At 36.9% G+C, this 17,394-nt stretch overlaps 1 non-coding gene across 1 annotated transcript; it reads right to left on the reverse strand.

The window, feature by feature from the left end:
* Positions 1 to 9,879: 9,879 nt before the first annotated feature.
* LOC117275748 (small nucleolar RNA R71) lies at positions 9,880 to 9,986 on the reverse strand. Its single transcript, XR_004505946.1, has one exon. It is a non-coding gene; the product is annotated as a small nucleolar RNA R71 (small nucleolar RNA).
* Positions 9,987 to 17,394: the final 7,408 nt, after the last annotated feature.

Consider the following 17,394-nt stretch of genomic DNA (forward strand, 5'->3'; position numbering starts at 1 on the left):
ACACTCCAATTTCAATAATGACTTCTTGAACACTTTATGTTAGACAGTAAGTAATGTGTGTAGTGAAAACTTTTGACCGCAAGATCACTTGCGTGAACCACACTCGTTGCTGACATGTCAAATAAACAAAAGAAATAATAACATATGCAATTTTTAATAAAATAATATTCACATTTAGTTGAAAGAAAAAACAATAATTATAAAAAGAAACCTTCCCCCAACTTTTCCCCCAATGGATACCCCCTTCTCTATAATAAAACTATTTTGCAATCCCCAAAATAGACATTGCAGCAGCCAGAAGGAAAATAAACCTCTCCAATGTTTTCCTGGCCATTTTTCTACACTATTCCCCAAATCTTTACATCTATCTCATCCTTTGAATAACCTCAACTTGGGTATTATTGTCCTCCAACATAAAGCTGCAAACCTTCAACCTTGGCCTTCTTAGAGACCTGATCAGAGTTGCGCAAAAGCGGCGAGTTAATGGAGTGGAGCTATTATTATTGAGGTGGGGTTTAGGCCAAGAAACTGCTGGTACTGAAAACAGAATGTTTGAGAGCTAGCAACAACAAAATTCCGGTGGCCACGGATGATGAGGACTACAAGACTCTATGATAAAGCTGTGATAGTATTTCAATATTTTTGTGATCAAGTGGCTACATAAATAGTTACGTGGCTTGATCTCTTTGATGCTATGGCCAAGTGTATAGAGCCCCAACCAAATGTCACTTTGCATGGAAAATCTTTAACAAGTAGATGAACATTTGTCATTTTTTTACGCAATTCTTACAACTATAAATATCCACTTCCTATACCATCCGAAGACACTAACAAATATTTTGTACTCTCATGATTGCTAATGATTAGTAATTATCACTACAAGCCTTCTCATTCTCAATTACGCCTATCTTTTTGTATGTTCCAATTTCTTTTATAACCTATGTTTATTTCATCATTCCAAACTTACTGGTATTATTTAATTTTGATGATTCTTGTATTCTCTAAATAAATAGAGGTAAGCTTGTTTAATCCTGAAAAAATATTTCACATTGTTGAAATAATTTCTTAGGACAGTGCCCAGCACAACTCAAGCCAATTCGTGTATTTTTGCTCACAAATATTATTGCAGTATTATTGTCATTTTTCTACAATCTAAGAAACTATGACAAGTAATACCACTACGAAATTTTTTGTTGGTGCTACCAATTTTGGTGTTGTCTCCGCTGCTACTGTTCCAGCTGTCCTGCCAGATATCTACGGTATTGCAAATATGTTATTGCATCCACAACTTTGGCAGACACTAATGTCAAAATACAGGTATGTGAATAGACATGATTACATATCCAATGCTAATATTAAAACCTTTAAGAAAAATGCACCTCAATGCAAGAAAAGAGTTGGGATAAATGACAATCTCGCTAAGTCAAAATTAAATTTGACTAAAGCGGATAATATAATTGTTGCGGTCATTTTTCAAATAAATAATGTGGCAAATGTGAGAGATTGAGTGATAGACTCTGGTGCTACTAAGCAAATTTGTCAAACAAAAATGAATTTTTGTCTTACACCCAAATTGAGGAAGGAGAGGAAACTATTTATCTTGGTGACTCAAGAACAACTCGCGTTCTTGGGAAAGGAAAAATTCTTCTCAAACTCACATCTGGTAAAACTCTAGCATTGAGTGATGTGTTACATGTATCTAATATCCAAACCAATTTGATTTATGTGGGATTATTAGGAAAGGTTGGAGTGAAGGTTTTCTTTGAAAATGATGAGGTCGTACTGACCAAAAATAATATTTTTGTGGGCAATGGATATTGTAATCATGGTTTATTTATACTTAATATTTCTTATACTAGTAATGAAAATTCATCTTCTTCTGCTTATATGGTTAAGTCTGTTTCTTTATGGCATGCTAGACTATACATGTTAATGTCGTGTATATAAAGAAAATGCAGTCACTAGGATTAATATATGGTTTAGACTCAAATAATATTAATAAGTGTGAAATATGTGCTGAAACTAAAAGTACTAGAAAGACTTATTTTTCTGTAAATAGGGAAACTGAATTGTTATCCTTGATTCACACTGATTTAGACGATTTAAAGCAGACTATGACTAGAGGTGGTAAAAGATATTATGTGACTTTTATTGATGATTTTTCTAGATATACTAAGTTGTATTTGCTTAGAAATAAAGATGATACTTTTAATACTTTTATTTCTTATAAAATTGAGGTTAAAAATCAACTTAGTAGAAAAATCAAGAGAATTAGATCTAATAGAGGAGGAGAATATTTATCTTTAAATGATTTTTGTGAAAAGAATGGAATTATTCATGAAGTAACTTCGCCTTATTCACCTGATTTAAATGGAATAGCTGAAAGGAAAAATAAAATATTGAAAGAGATGATGAACTCTATGTTAGTTAGTTCTAATGCTCCTAATAATTTGTGGGGTGAAGCTATTTTATTTGCATGTCACTAACAAAATAGAATACCATATAGAAGAACTGGCCAAACTCCTTATGAATTGTGGAAGGGTTATAAATCTAACTTAAAATATTTAAAAGTGTGGGGGTGCCTTGCTAAAGTTCTGTTGCTTGAACCCAAAAAGAGAAAAATAGGTTCTAAAATAGCTGACTGTATGCTTATTGGATATGCTGAACATAATGCTGCATATAGATTTCTTGTTTTAAAAAGTGATGTGATTGATTGTAATACTATAATTGAGACAAAGAATGCTGAGTTCTTTGAATATATTTATCCACTGTCTGATAAAATTTCTCATACACCTGTAGAAACAAATAATAAAATTACTTCTAACGAGGAACTGAGAAGGAGCAAAAGGCCCAGGAAGGAATATTTTTCTTATGAAAATTATTTTCAAACTTTTCTTGTTGATAATGAACCATCGAATTATTTTGAAGCTATATCTTCTTCTGATGTTGATTATTGGAAAGAGGCAATAAAAGTTGAAATCGATTCTATCATAAAAAATAATACATGGATTTTAACTGATTTACCTCCAGGTGCAAAACCTATTGGTTGTAATTGAATTTTCAAAAAGAAATTTAATCCTAATAGATTTTTAGGTAAATATAAAGCTCGGTTAGTAGCAAAAGGATTTTCTCAAAAGCAAAATATAGATTATTTTGATACATTTGCACCAGTGACTAGAATATCTTCTATTCGAGTTTTAGTTGCCTTAGCTTCAATCCGTAAGTTTTTTATCCATCAAATGGATGTCAAAAAAACTTTTTTAAATGGTGATTTAGAAGAAGAGATTTATATGGTCCAACCTGAAGGCTATGTCATTCATGGACAAGAAAATAAAGTTTGTAAATTAATTAAATCTCTTTATGGTCTTAAACAAGCTCCCAAGCAGTGGAATGAGAAATTTGAACAAGTCTTACTGAGAGACGGTTTTTCTTCAGTTGAGGTGGATAAATGTGTTTATACTAAAGTGGTAGACAATGATTGTGTGATAATATGTCTATATGTTGATGACATGCTTATATTTAGTACAAGTTTAAATATTGTGCAAAGTACTAAATTATTTTTGTTTGCTAATTTTGATATGAAAGATATGGGTGAAGTAAATACAATATTGGGAGTTAAAGTTATAAGGAGTGAAGATGGAATAATGTTGTCACAACATTATGTTGAGAGACTTCTTAAAAAGTATGAATATTTTAATGTCATACCTGTGAGCATTGCTTTTGATGATAACTCTCAGTTGAAAAAGAATAATGGTGACCTAGTTGCTCAGTCTAAATATGCGCAGATTATTGGGAGTCTGATGCATTTAATAAATTTTACAATGTCTGATATAGCCTATGTTGTGTGTAGACTGAGTAGATATACTCATAATCCCAACAGAGAGTATTGATCTGCATTGGATAGGCTAATGAAATATCTGAGAGGAACCATAAATTATGGTATCTTATATAGTGGATTTCCTTCTAGTTTAGAAGGGTACAGTGATGCAAACTGGATCTCTGATTCAGATGAAACAAAATTAACTATTGGTTATGTATTCACCCTTGGTGGTGGTGCAATATCGTAAAAATCAGCTAAACAGACGATCATTGCTAGATCGACTATGGAATCAGAGTTTGTAGCTCTGGAGTTAGCTGGTTCTGAGGCTAAGTGGCTAAGAATCTTCTTAGTATCCCTTTAATAAAGGACGTATTGCCTCCTGTGTCTATACATTGTGATTGCCAAGCGGTAATAGCTATAGCAAAGAATAAATTTTATAATTGTAAAAGTAGACACATGAAATTGAGACATGATGTCATAAAGCAGCTGCTGAGAGATGGAATAATTTTCATTGATTATGTGAAGTCAGAAGTAAATTTGGCCGATCCTCTAACTAAACCTATGGGAAGAAAATTAATTCTTCAAACCTCAAAAGAGATGGGGTAAAGGCCGACATATTGTCAATAAAGATGGTAACCCAACCTATGTGATTGGAGATCCCATGAAGTAGGTTCATATGGGTAATACCAAGTCAATATTGACACTGGAGCACTAAAAGAGAGTGCTTGACTGCTACTAATTGAGAGGCTGAGCTATAACTCTTAATGAATTCATATTCCTTATGGATGGTGTATTTAAAAGCAGTATACACTTGATGAATTCACCTATATGAGAGTGTAGTGGGCCTCTCCCATGAGATTTTGGCCTAGTCTCTAGAGCTCTCATGAATAACCAGGCACGCGCATGGTCTATTGGGCACAAAACTGCGCTGAACAGCAAAATTATGAGGGTCAAAATATGATTGATAGAATCTCTGACTTACAATAAGAATTATTGGTTCATAGAAATATTACATTACCAGTAATTATGTAAGTTAAATTTTATTGGTCTAAGTTTGGTTCATAGTCCCGAAGACACCAAACTTATTAAATTTAGACCATGCAAATCCAGCAAGTTTTACTCTTCTATCCATTACTTTTATTTGTACAAAAAAAATTGAAATAGTGGGGGACTGTGATAGTATTTCAATATTTTTTGCGGACAAATGGCTACATAAATAGTTATGTGGCTTGATCTCCTTAATGCTATGGCCAAATATATAGAGCCCCTACCAAATGTCTCTTTGTATGGAAAGTTTTTGACAAGTAGATGAATACTTGTCATTTTCATACACAATTCTTACAACTATAAATATCCACTTCCTATATCATCCGAAGACACTAACAAATATTTTGTACTCTCATGATTGCTAATGATTAGTAATCATCACTACAAGCCTTCTCATTCTCAATTACGCCTATCTTTTTGTGTGTTTCAATTTCCTTTATAACATGTGTTTATTTCATCATTCCATACTTACTGGTATTATTTAATTTTATTGATTCCTGTATCCTCTAAATAAATAGAGGTATGCTTGTTTAAACCTGGGAAAATATTTTATATTGCTGAAATAGTTTCTTAGTATAGTGCCCAACACGACTCAAGCCAATTCGTATATTTTCGCTTAAAAATATATTAAAAATCTATAGCAATCTGTCTTATTATATTAAAAATAACATGTTTAATCCCGAACACACAATAATTGAAAAAATAATCATATAAACAAATATGATGTTTGGTGAGATAACAGCTTCGACACTAAATAAAAAATAAATTATGCGCAAGTATTAACCTATAATGCAAGCAACCAGTACTAAAACAAAGAACACTAATGATGGGAAAAAGTAGGAGGGAACATTCAGGACGTTGACCCATCCAATGATACTTATCGTAGAATTTCACATAATTTATAACTTTCTAGCGTTATGGTAAGAAAATCAGGACAATCCCTAACAATTCTCCCCCTTGATCTGAATTTTCTGACAAAATAAATTTGATCCACCTTCTTCACATAGACTTCAACAGGTCGCATCTCCAAATCTCCACCACAAAGTTTGTCTCAACGTGAGTAGTACTCCAATCAAATTTCTCAGACAAAATCATGCTTACCGTCAAATATGTTGCGGCTAGAACTAAACCCGCCAAGATGAGCTTGTCTTGAACCTTGCTCTGATATCAGTTGTTAGGACTAAAATAATCAAGTGTCATGTGGGAGCTAGTAAATCAAACCTTGAACGGCGATAAATCAGACAGTAAAAGAAAAATCTACCAAAAGAGACACAAATATTTCACGTAGTTCGGTTAATTGACCTACGTCCACGACGGAGATGAGCAATCCACTATAATAAAAGAAAGTATAAAATATCGAGAGAACAACCTCACGAAGAGACAAATACAAGTGACACATTAACACTTGTCCCGTAAAATTCTCCCCTTAAACACGACTCTCAAACCCCATATGGCTATATTATGGATGCTACTGAATGAAAAGGAAGGATCTTCAATTTATAGAAGTCCAAACCTTTTCCTACAAGAAAAAGGACTAACCAAACATGAAAGAATTATAATTTTCTTCTACAAAAAAAAAAATCCAATTATGGTAAATATATTGTCCTTTCCTTCGAGAAATAGAAAAATCAAATATGGTAAGAAAATCAGGACAACCCCTAACACTTAGCATTAGCATAATCCTGGAATAAACAATTTCTCGTTACCCAAAAAAGAAAATAAATAACAAAGAAGCACCATTCCTAATGAAAAACAACTAGGAATGTATTGTAACCAAACAATTTTCATAAACAAAGATTCTCATTTATGGCACTAACTATGGAGATATATGTAACTATAGAATTAGCACTAACACTCATAAAAACTAATAGGAAAAGAAAATAAATTACCCGATTTGACTTGTAGATGGGTTGTTCAAATGGTGAGCAGATTAGCCAAATTAAGAAAATCAAAATCTTTAATGAATCAAAAAGGATTTTTCCAATTGACAATGGTTTGATGGGGAAGAATTGTTTAATTGACTTAGGTTGTCCAATTGAATAAAGTTAAGAAAATAATGAGAAAAGGATAAATCTATAATAATGTTTAGAAGCTGAATAAACAAACATTGAATGGGCATGCTAAAGGTTGAGAGGGTTTGTACATTTGCAATAATGTAAGGGAAGATGAAAATGACACCAAGGCTTTTAATAGGCTTCACTAAGTTATTGCATGGATCTACACGCCTCTCTTCTCATTTATCATGGTCATGATACAAATTTATTATTTCTTGGAAGGTAATATTAATTTTTAGTCCAAGAATATTATAATGTAGTATTTAAGTCAAGGTTAATTTGGTCATTTAGTTTTTAAAGGATATTTTAGTAAAATACTTTCACCTAAAAGTCTTTTCACTTATAATATAGTATGATATGATGATATAATATGATGATTATAGAAAATTTTGAATCTAATAAAGAAGGAGAGAACTTCACCTTCAAATTTTCGATAACAAAGTCTGGTAGCTACAGATCCTGAGCTAGAAGAAGCCCAAAATGTTCAAGTTACTTGGCCAGTCTTTGAACTTCCGAAAGTGCACTAGAGTAAAGCAAAAAGAATTGCAAACAGAATCTCAAGGACAAAGAACAATACTAGCAGAGAAAGCAAGGTTGTCTGGGTACCGACACCGATGAAATTTTGTAAAGCCATAGCAGCTTGCTCAGTTGCTCCTGCAATAGGCAAATGATAATAATATATGTTGTAGAGAGTCATCCCAAGCCAACCTTCTCTTTCACCAGACTTAACAAATTACTAAAATAAGATGACCATTTACCATGATGTGCCTAAATACACGAGGAACTGAAAATCCCCTTGCATGTACATAGCTTACACCCTAGCTATTGAAAAACAATAAGTAACATACAATTAGTCATAAATAACAAAGTACATTAGATTGGACCAGTATGTAAGTTTAGAAAATAATCTTATATAACCTCATGAATGGGAGAAAAATATGATTCAAGCATGAATGAGAGCTCGAAATTAGGGTAAAATCGAAACATAATCACCTTGTCTGGGGAGAAGTAATGTTTGGCTATAAATGTATATTTTTAGTGCATTGTGTACCTTATATTTTAGTATTTAATATTAATATGTGTGATGTTTGAGCTTAATTAAGTTGTTTTTACGTGAATGATAATTGGAGTGTGAAAAGGAATGAGGTTGCATAAAGGGATGTTGAAGACATACAAAAAAAGCTCGAAAAGGCGAAAACTGGATGGAGCCCAGGACCAGGAGCCAGACCAGGCGACACCTGGCTCCGGGCGACCAAATATTCGCGCTCAGCCTGGCCTTGCGAGGCTCCAGGCACGCCCCAGACCTGGCTCCACGAGGTCATACGCCTAGTCCCCCCTCCCCCAGTCCACAAATTAAATATTTCCTACTTAGTTTTGGACTTGAAGACTCCGACTCTAGCCTATAAATACTTTCTAAACGTGATTAGTGAGGGGTTGGACAATATTTTAAGGCAAATAGGGATTAGGAACGCAACAGAGCACAAATTTCTTTGATTCTTCCATCATCCACCTCAGATCCATAACTTTTATTTTTAAAAATAATATTTTGATTATTGTTACGAACTTGAGTGGCTAGAAACCCCTGTGTTATGGGGTTATGTGTTGTTATTGAATATTGTTGTTTGACTACTGACGATATTGTTCGCTTTTATCATATTAATTTATTTATTCAATCTCGTACTTAATTATTTTAATGCATAGCTAACAGTAGAATACTATCTATGAATTTATAGTTGAACTCGAAAGTAGGAATTATAGATTGCATATAAGATTGAATAGAGTAAGTTCTTGAATCCGGGCATCAGAGAATAGATTGTCGATTAGGATAGACATATTCTAGTTGCCTTATTCGGTTATTATTGCAGGCGGTGCATATTCGTTCTAGTTAATTCCAATTATATAGATGTATAGTATAAGTTTGGCTTGAAGAGGCGAGCAAAGCCTTGAAAGAACTTCGTGAGCATTATAAATCTTGTTAATCAACAAATTAGATAGATCAAGTAATTGAATCAACCGAAAAGACGCAATAAGAGAGACATTAATCCCTTAACCCCGGAATATTCTCATATTATTGAATTTTCTTCTAAGTGTCTATTTGCTCTATTTGCATCCTCGTTAGTTTAACTGTTCCTTAGTTTTTGTAGTAATTTTAGATAATAAAAATCACAACAATATTCTTCAAAACCGCTTGAACAATTAACTCATAAGTAGTTTATTTTAGACAACAATTGATCATAAATTCTCGTGAGATGATACTTTCTCATCACTTTATTATTTGTCGACCACATATACTTGCGTGTGCATTTGGCCCCAACAAGTTTTTGACTTTATTACTGGGGATTTAGAAATTAGCTACTTGTCTGAATAAGCTTTTATTCATTGTTTGTTCGAGTTTTAATTTGTTTACTGTTTCTACTTCTACATGTGTTTACACTGAACGCTAAGAAGAAGTAACGGCCTGAACGATCTTCCTCCTTACGAACCTAACTGAAAGACTTTCCCAACTTAAGGAGGGAGGATGAAGTAAGAGTTAGAACTGCATAGTTAAGCATCGTAGTCCAACCACAATCAATAGAGATGGCAAAAAATGACGAGAGGCCGGTGATAGAGGCTGCAAGGCCTAATCTCGCCAATATGACTCAGTTTATCGTGAAGCCTGACATAACTGGTCAGTTTGAGTTGAAGCAATACATGATGGAACTAATTCAGTCCATACGGCAATTTGTAGATCTATTTCATGAAGATCCACAAAGGCACATACAGAAATTTTTGGAGATTACGGATACTTACAACTATCTGAACGTCTCCAAGGATTAAGTCAGACTGAATTTGTTTCCGTTTTCTCTGTTGGAGGAAGCAGAGGAATAGATGCAAAAAGAGCCAGCAAATTCACTCTGTACGTGGGATGATCTAGCATGTAAATTTATGATCAAGTTTTTCCCCACGAAGAAAACTAAGTCACCGAGAAGCCAAATTCTTGGGTTTCAACAAAAAAATAATGAGACTCTTCGTCAAGCTTGGAAAAGATACAAAAAGCTACTCAGAGATTGCCCATATCATTGTCAGACTGATGAGGTATTAGGACATACTTTTGTGAATGGGTTAGACGAGACCTCCAAATTGAATCTCGACTCAGACTATGGAGAAAGTTGCATGCAAAAACCATATAGTAAAATCTAGACTCTTTAGAACAACTTCACCGCAAATAATCATAATTGGCAAGGTGAGGGTGAACCAAGGAGAATGATAAAATAGAGAGCACCAGGTACACTCGAGCTGGATGAGATTTTATCAATGCAGGCAAAGATCGCTAAATTGACTATCAGATGACGAAAGTGGCAATGGGACAGGCACATCAGATCCATCATATTCAACAAATAGCCACATATTGTGAAATTTGTAGAGATGGTTACACGAGTGATCAATGCCCAGTGAATCCTGAATATATTTACTATGTGGGGGCCAACAAGGTCGAGGTTCAATAAACCAGAATGGGCTATATGGGAACACTTATAATCCCAATAAGAGGAATCACGCAAACTTCTTATGGGGGTGAAAATCAAGCAAATCAAAATCAATAAAGATCTCAAGAAAACTACAATCAACCGCAGAAATCGCCACAAAAAAGATCACCAACGATTTGTTGAAAAAACTGTTGCTTGATAACCAGCAACTTAGAATTGATAACCAACAAATTAGAATTGATACCCATCAACTTAGGACTGATTTTTGAAATCTAGAGAGGCAGATTGGGAAGTAGGCGCATACCAAAGTACCCGACCTATGGGAGCTCTCCCGAGTGAGATGAAAAAGAATCCCATAGAATAAATGCAAGCAATTAATCCGAGAAGTGGGAATGTAATGACCCGATCGATCGTTTTGAGCATTTGAATTCAGTTTGGTATTTTGAAGTCATGAATAGCTTTATATGGTGTATTATGACTTGCGAGTATCGTCGGTTTTGGTCTTCGAGTTGTTTGGAATTGATTTGGAAGAATGATTTTTAAATAGGAAGCTTTAAGTTGGAAGAGTTGGCCAAGTTTGACTTTTGTGTATTTGACCGCAGATTGGAATTGTCATGGTTCCGTTAGGTCTAGATGGTAATTTTGGACTTGGACATATGCCGGAATTTGCATTTGGATATTTCTAGAAGATTTCGGCACTATTTGGCAAAAGTTGACAATTTAAAGGTTTGAAAAGTTCATAGATTTGATTGAGAGTTGACTTATGTGTCATGGGGTTCGAATTGTTGTTCCGAGAATTAGAATAGTATGTCATTTGAAACTTGTGTGCAAAATTTGAGGTGGTCAAGCCGTTTTGACGTGTTCAACGTAAATTTGGAATTTGAAAATTTGAAATAGTTCATTAAGCTTAATTTGAGGTACGATTCGTGATTTTGATGTTGTTATATGTGATTTGAGCTCTCAAATGCTTCTCATGATCCTCCCGGCTGTGAGAATACACCAATATATAATCAATGAACATGATGATGAAAGAGTCAAGATACGGTTGGAACACAATGTTCATCAAGTGCATAAAGGCTAATGGGGCATTGGTCAGTCCAAAATAGATCACCAGAAACTCATAGTGACCATAGTGGGTCCTGAAAGCCGTCTTCAGAATGTCTGAAGCCCGGATCTTCAACTAATGGTACCCCGATCTCAAGTCAATTTTTGAGAATACCTTAGCACCCTGAAGCTGATCGAACAATCATCAATACGCAGTAGTGGGTACTTGTTCTTGACTGTAACCCTGTTCAGCTGCTTGTAGTCAATACATATCCTCGTGGAGATGTCTTTCTTCTTCACAAAAGAACTGGAGCACCCCAAGGCAAGATACTCGGTTTGATTAAACCCTTATCAAGCAACTCCTGAACATGTTCCTTTAATTCCTTCAACTCCACTGGTGCCATGTGATATGGTAGAATAGAGATGGATTGAGTGCCCAACACCAAGTCAATACCAAGATTAATATCCCTATCGGGTGGCATGCCCGGTAGGTCTGCTGAAAACACGTATGGAAACTCTCTCACTACCGAAACTGACTCAACGGTAGGAGTATCAACACTGAAATCCCTCACAAAGGCTAAATATGCCAAGCACCCCTTCTCAACCATCCGCCGTGCCTTTAAAAAGGACACCCTCTACTAGGAACATGACCCAATGTACCTCTCCATGCTAACCTCGGTAATCCTGACATGACCAACATCACAGTCTTAGCATGCCAATCCAAAATAGTGTGATATGGTGACAACCAGTCCATGCCCAAAATCACGTCAAAGTCCACCATATTGAGTAGAAGAAGGTCAACCCTAGTCTCAGAACCCCCGATAGTGACCAAACACGACCGATAGACACAGTGTACCGCAATAGAATCCCTATCAGCGTAGACACATAAATAGGGGTATCTAAAGAATCACGAGACAAATTCAAATATGAAGCAAATAGGATGACACATACGAATAAGTGGAACCCAGATCAAATAAAATTGATGCATCCCTATGATAGACTGGAACAATACCTTTGATGATAACATCTGATGCCACAACCTGAGTCCCACCAGAAAAAAAGCATAACAACGGGCCTGGCCTCCCCCTCTAGGATGACATCTACCCGCATGTCCTCCACTTCTAGTTGGTTATGCAGGTAGAGTAGCAACTAGAGCAACAACCATGGCCTGTGTACCCTGTGGAGATCCACCTCCTAATTCTGGGACAATCCCTCATAATGTGCCTAGTATTACCACACATGAAATAACTTTTCGGCGGGCGTGGCTGCTGGTACGTAGTCTGACCCGGTCGGCTAGAGTAGCCATTGTAGGAACCCCGTGTGGAAGGTGCACTAAAGGATGGCTATCCTATATGCATACCCTTGAGGTCCCTGACTAGCTGGAGCACCAGGAGTAACCTGAAGTGCCGATTGAACTGATCGACTGATAAAACCTCTGCCATGACGGATCTTGCCCCAAAAGTAAGAGTCCCCAAATCCTCCAGAACAACGAGGCCTCTTAGCCTCCCTATCCTCCCTCTCCTGATCACGAATACGTACTAACCTCCTTGCAATTTCCATAACCTGCTGGAATGGGGTATCCGTCTCCAGCTCCCATGCCATCCCAAATCTGAGACCATAGTTGAGCTCCTTGATAAATCTGTGGACTCTCTCTGTGATTGTAGAAACCAAAAAAGGTGCATGACAAAACAACTCACTCAACCTCATAGCATACTCAGACACGGTTAGTCCCCTGGTGCAACTCCTCGAACTCTGTGCGCCGCACATTCTTGAAGGTCCGAGGGACGAACTCCCTCAAAAAGAGATTAGAGAACTGAGCCCAAGTAAGTGGTGCCGTATTTTGGCCTACTCTCTTTATAAGCATGCCACCATCTATATGATGACCCAATCAGCTAGAAAGTAGTAAGAATAACCCCGATCACCTCAACTATGCCCATAGTGCACAGAATATGGTGACACTGATATAGAAAATCCTGTGCATCCTTAGAAGATGCACCGCTGAAAGTAAGGGAAAAATACTTCTTGAACCTCTCAATCCTCTTCTGCTCCTCCTCTGATGCCACTAGCCTAACCTCAGGCTGAACCATGATCACAGGCTGTACCGATATAACACCCGGAACCTAATCAACATGGGCCCGCTGCTCTGGAGTACGGGTGGCTGGAGTCTGAGCTCCTCCCCCAGCCTGAGAAGTAGCTGGTACAACTGGGATCAATCCCGCCCGAGCCAAAGTACCAAACATGCTCAGAAAATGTTCCAAAGTCTCCTGAATACTAGGGGTAGCAACAGGCGCCTCAGGTACCTGCTCCCCAACCGGAGCTACTGGTGGCTCCTCAGCTACTGCTCTGCCAGGTGCTCTAGCTGTAGCACGTGCCCCTCCTCGGCCTCTACCTTGACCTAGGCCTTTCGCAGCACTAGCAGATGGGGCACATGTGTCTGCTTAGCTGATCCGGTAGTGCGTGTCCACACCATCTGTGAGAGAAAAGATAAATGCTCAAGCTCCGAAATCAATAAATCTGCATGAAAAGGAATGAAACAAGTGAAATTTCTTAATAGTTCCATAGCCTCATGATGATAAGTAGAGACGTCTATGTACCGATCCGCAAGATTCTACTAAACTTGCTCGTGACTCCTAGAACCTATGAACCTAAAGCTCTAATACAAACTTGTCACGATCCGAAATCCCACTTTAAGAATCGTGATGGCACTTAGTCTCCTAACTAGGTAAGCCGGTCAATTAACATTAATTAAAACAATAAAAGCATGGTATAACAAAAATATAGTTTAACATAAATACGGAAATAGGAGTAATACAGGCCAAAGTGGCAATACTCAACATAAGTTCCCAGAACTAGGTGGTACAGAGTCACAAACTCTAACTGAATACACGAGAACATCTCAAAAATATAGTACTGTCTAAGATATATAAACAGTAAAAATGAAACAAGAGGGTGACTCCGAGGCCTGCGGTCGGATCATGCAGGGATACCTTGAAGTCTCCGGTGTATGAAATGCCTCACTGCCGATCAGACCGGTCAGAAGTATCTGAATCTACAAAAACATGTGCAGAAGCATAGTATGAGTACACCACAATCGGTACCCAGTAAGTATCAAGACTTACCTTGGTAGAGTAGTGACAAGGTACAAGTCGTTTGATACTCACTAGACAAATAACGTGTACAATGAATATATCAAAGAAAACTGATAATTGAAATACAACTGAAGACAATAATCACAATTCCCTTAGAACATGTAATAACAACTATGTGTGATAAAACCTATCTTTAATCACGAAATATCAAATAGAGGTAAGGCATGTGATGAAATGTCAAATACATCCATTAACTTAGGTAAGTGCAGAACATAAGCTTTTAGAAATAATTATGAGAATGAAATATCAACCCCATATCAACACAATCACAACAACAAGAAGACACCCTGAAATATCACATAACATTATCAAAATGCCACCCTTATTATGTCGCATGTGCACATAAAAATGATATGCCACCTTTAGTTTGCCACATGCGCATATAGCCACCCTTATTTCGTCATGTGGGCAGCCCAAGATAACGCCACCCTTATTTCGCCCCACGCGCACAACAATAGACATAATCACATGGAAAAAACCTTGTGCTAACACCCCCAATCAATCCACTCAACATGTCCACAAGTGCCACGATACCACAAAACCAAATTACCAAGTGCCACAATATCACAACAATGATACTACGTCATATCGAGATATAATCTTACAACTTCCGACAATAGTGCACAAGGACGCAATAAATAATCATAACAACGGAGGGGTGTTCAATTAAATAAAACATGATTATGGCCGAATTAATGTAATGATCATGATCAAGTAGCCATAAAGTGATTTCAACATGTTTTATATAAAGTTTACTATCACATAAAGGCATATTAATAGCCTACAGTCTAATCCGGTCAAAATCACACATAGTACCCGTATACACGCTCGTCACCTCATGTACACGTTACTTTTCACATTATAGAAGTCAAAACAATAAGGCTAGAACCTAAGGGTTATTCCATTACACAAGGTTAGGCAAGATAGTTACCTTAAACAAGCTAAATCAATCCACTAATAAGCCCTTCCCTCGCGAATCCACCTCCCGACGGCTCGAATCTAGCCAAAATAACTTAATACATAAATAAAATCCATACGAAATGAATCCGAATAATAAAGCTTCGATCTTTAACTAAAATCAAAAAGTCAACCCCATGCCGGCACCTTGGAACCCGACAAAACTCACAAATTCCGAACACCCATTCTGATACGAGTCCAACCATTCCAAAATCATCCAATTTCGGCCTCAAATCATCAATTTATGTTTTAGAATAGTTTTTACTAAAATTCCCAATTTCCTCAATTTGATTAATCAAACAATCACTAAATTCAAGATTAGAATCATGAAATATAAAACAATTCGAGTAAAAAATACTTACCCCAATCCAAATCGTAAAAATCCCCCCCCCAAAGTCGCCCAAAACCGAGCTCTCTAACTCAAAATGTGATAAATAACAAAAGCCCATGAAATAGAGTATTAAATAGTCTGCCCAGGTATACTCATCGCAATCGCGGCACAATCCTCGTGATCGCGAAGTACAAACTCACCCCCAGCTGTAGCCCTTTCTTCACGAATGCGACACACTAGCCGCGAACGCATTGACCAACTCCACAGTACCTACGCGAATGCGATGCCTCACTCGCGTAATGCGGAGGCCAATTACCTGATGCCCCTTCCAGCCTTCCCTTCTACGCGATCGCGAAAGCCACAACCTCCCAAGCTTCGCGAACGCGGTCGTCACTTCGCAACTGCGATTAACAAAATGCCTACGACCAAAATTACCCTATGGAAAGCGACTCCTTTGTCGTGGTCGCGAAGAAGAAAACCATATATCAGTCATCACCAATCCAAAACATGAGGAAATGGCCCGTAGCCCATCCGAAACACACCTGATGCCCCCGCGACACCGTCCAATCATACCAACTAGTCCTATAACATAACACGAACGTCCTCGAGGCCTTAAATCATACCACACAATATCAAAACTACTAATCACACCTCAATTCAAACGTAATGAACAAATAAACTTCCAACTTCTTAAGCTCATCCCGAACCATGTCAAATCAACTCAGAATGACCTAAAATTTTGCATGCAAAATCCAAATGACACAACGGACCTATACCAACTCTCAAAATCACAATCCGAATCCGATATTAACAAAGTCAACCCTTGGTCAAACCTATCAACCTTCCAATTCTTCAACTTTCCAACTTTCACTAGTTCAAGTCAAAACAACCTAGGAACCTCCAAACCCAAGTCCGGACGTACGCCTAAGTCCAAAATTACCATACAAAGCTATTGGAATCATCAAAATATAATTCCAGAGTCATCTACAAAAAAGTCAAACTTCGATCACTCTTACCACTTAAGCCTACAACCAAGAGACTAAGTGTCCCAAATCAATCCAAAACTCTCCTGAAACCATACCAATCAACCCTGCAAGTCACATAACCATAAATACACATATGTAAAGCATCCAATAGTAAAAATTAGGCTAAAATACTCAAAATAACTGGCCGGATCATTACACGTGGTCTTTGTACCTTATAGGCTATAGTTTTAAAGCATGGCATCTAAAGCAACACTTCAAAAGCGTGGCCTTAGGGCAAAGGTTACACCAATTTAGGTCACCCACTAAAAAACGTTGCCTAAAGTCAAAATGTGTTTCTTTTTCTCAAATGCCACACTTTTTGCTAGTTTAGGCCACACATTTCAAGGGTAGTTGAAGGCCTAAAATATTGTAGTCTAACAAACAGTACGACACCAAAGAAATATTTACTCAGTGATAATACCTGAAAGGAAGTGGTTTCCTATCTAAACTATAATAAAATCAGCGCCCACTATGATTTTATACCCCCCAAAACGCCTGTACCC

The sequence above is a fragment of the Nicotiana tomentosiformis genome, chromosome 10 (genome assembly GCF_000390325.3).
Source record: "Nicotiana tomentosiformis chromosome 10, ASM39032v3, whole genome shotgun sequence".
In the NCBI taxonomy this organism is placed as follows: Eukaryota; Viridiplantae; Streptophyta; class Magnoliopsida; order Solanales; family Solanaceae; genus Nicotiana; species Nicotiana tomentosiformis.